General features: G+C 48.3%; 1 pseudogene across 1 annotated transcript in view; it reads right to left on the reverse strand.

Annotated features, from left to right (window-relative positions):
- The window catches only part of LOC308166789 (adhesion G protein-coupled receptor B1-like), a 68637-nt pseudogene that overhangs the window by 28261 nt on the left and 37876 nt on the right, over positions 1 to 2500 (reverse strand). The window contains exon 14 of the transcript in view: positions 1465 to 1550. The product of the transcript in view is annotated as an adhesion G protein-coupled receptor B1-like (transcript). The remainder of the gene's footprint in view (positions 1 to 1464; positions 1551 to 2500) is intronic.

A 2500-nucleotide genomic window follows, 5' to 3' on the forward strand; every position in this document is an offset into this window, starting at 1 on the left:
GTCACAGAGGCAGAGGAGGAAACACATCGTTCACAGAATAAAAACAACAAAATAATGAAAAATGTAAAAACTAAATTAAAAAACAAAAACATTTGGATGCACTGATGTCACAATGCACTGATGTCACAAATCACTGATGTCACAATGTCAATGAGAGCAACACAGAGGCCTGGCGGGGATGGGGGGGGTGGGGGAGCGGCGGTCCGTATGTGTGTGTGTGTGTGTGCATGCATAGTGTTGTGGCGTGTGTGTGCGTGTATGTGCATGCATTTAGTTGTGTGAGCGTGTGAGCGTGTGTGTGTGTGTGTCTAGTGTGTCTAGTGTGTACCCTTCAACTGTTCTAGGTGTGTGTCTGTTACTCTCTGAGATCCCTCCCTCCCTCCCTACCGGACCCCTGCTCCCCCCCCCCCCATCCCACAGGACCAGCGACCCAACAGAACACACACTCAGAGAAGATGTGGTCACCAGGTCGACACCAGCACCTGCAAATGAAGAGCGGCTGAGGATGTGGAGAAGCGTTTACACAGGTGTACAGGTGACAGGTGTAGTATGACAGGTGTAGTATGACAGGTGTAGTATGACAGGTGTAGTATGACAGGTGTAGTATGACAGGTGTAGTATGACAGGTGTAGTATGACAGGTGTACAGGTGACAGGTGTAGAGGGGACACCAACATCGAGCAGTGAGATGAGCAGCAAGGCGGCCATCTTGTTTTTGTTGTGGTTGTTTTTAAGAAACAGTCCCAATAAGCAGTCGTGTGTTCTCTGCCTCTGTTCCTGTCTCATCTCCACTCCGTTCATCTATCTCCCTCTCTCCTGTTCTCCTTTCTTCCCCTCTCTCTCTCTCTCTCTCTCTCTCTCTGCTTCGACTATACCTCCCTCTCTCCTCTCATCTCCCCCCTCTTTCTCTCTCTCTCTCCCTCTCTATCCTCCCAATCCTCCCCTCCCTCTCCCCCTCCCTCTCTCCCTCTCCTCTCCTCTCCCCAGGTCATTGATCACTGTCTGCTCCTTATGTTTCTGTCTGATGAGAACATTTACATTACTCCATTCAATATTTCTCTTATCGTCTTATTTTCATTTCTCTTTGCCTGTCACATCCCCCCCCCTCCTCTCTCTCTCTCTCTCTCTCTCTCTCTCTCTCTCTCTCTCTCTCTCTCTCTCTCTCTCTCTCTCCCTCTCTCCCTCCCTCCCTCCCTCCCTCCCACAGTTCTCCTCCATCTGTCTCTTCTGGGTTCTAAATCATCTGTCTTCAGACCAACCCTTCATTTATCAACTTCCTCATCTGCTTTCCCTCCCCCTGCCTCCCCCCTGCCTCCCCCCCTGCACCCCCCCCTGCCTCCCTAACCCTGTACGAGGGTAGAGCCAATAGCAGGACTCGTCCCGCCCCCCCCCCCCCGAGGCTGGTGATAGGTGGACCGGTGTGATGGACAGATGGACAGATGGACAGATGGACAGAGAGGCATACCCCGCCCGCTCCTTCAGTTTCAGGTCAGTGATTCCGTCTTTGGAAACCAGTTTGTTAAACACCAGAATCCCAATGACCATGTTCACCTGCAGGGAGAGAGAGAGGCGTGAGACACAGCAGAGGACAGCCTCTCTAAAGCCTTGTTCACACACACACACACACACACACACACACACACACGCACACACACACACACACACACACACACACACACACACACACACACACTAAAGGCCTCTAACACTAGAACAGCCATGGGTGGGGTCATTTAACAGTAGAACAGCCATGGGTGGGGTCATTAACACTAGAACAGCCATGGGTGGGGTCATTAACACTAGAACAGCCATGGGTGGGGTCATTTAACAGTAGAACAGCCATGGGTGGGGTCATTTAACAGTAGAACAGCCATGGATGGGGTCATTAACACTAGAACAGCCATGGGTGGGGTCATTAACACTAGAACAGCCATGGGTGGGGTCATTTACATTAGAACAGCCATGCGTGGGGTCATTTGATCGAGTGAGTAAAAGAAAAGTTGTTGACCCTTTCATGACTTTTCCTAGATATGTGTATTCCTAGATAGTTCCTAGAATGGCGTGGCTGTTCGAGTGTTAAAGTGGATTTCACCCTCCTGGAATCCAGTGCAAAACCTAAATCTAAGTAAGTATGAAATATCTCAAATCAAGTCTGACTGTGTGTTTGTTTTTTGTGTGTCGTGTGTTTGTGTATCCAGATTTATTTAGCTCATTTTAAGTCATATTTCCCCCCCATTTTATTGCTTTTTTTCCTTGTTTTTCAAAGGTCACACAACCACTGTAGCAGCTCGGCATGGAACTACCAATATATTATCTATATATTATATTATACAGTATGACACGTGTATACGCAACGGTACATATGTATACCTTATATACCTACATATGTATCTATGTACATGTAGGTGTATTCTAATAACACACACACAGTCAGACCTACAGGGATGAGGTCAGTGAGGTATATGAAGGAGCTATGGTGAGTCAGTCTGGTTGTACAACGC

Source organism: Nansenia antarctica (genome assembly GCF_963989245.1).
Source record: "Nansenia antarctica genome assembly, chromosome: 10".
NCBI classification, from domain to species: domain Eukaryota; kingdom Metazoa; phylum Chordata; class Actinopteri; order Argentiniformes; family Microstomatidae; genus Nansenia; species Nansenia antarctica.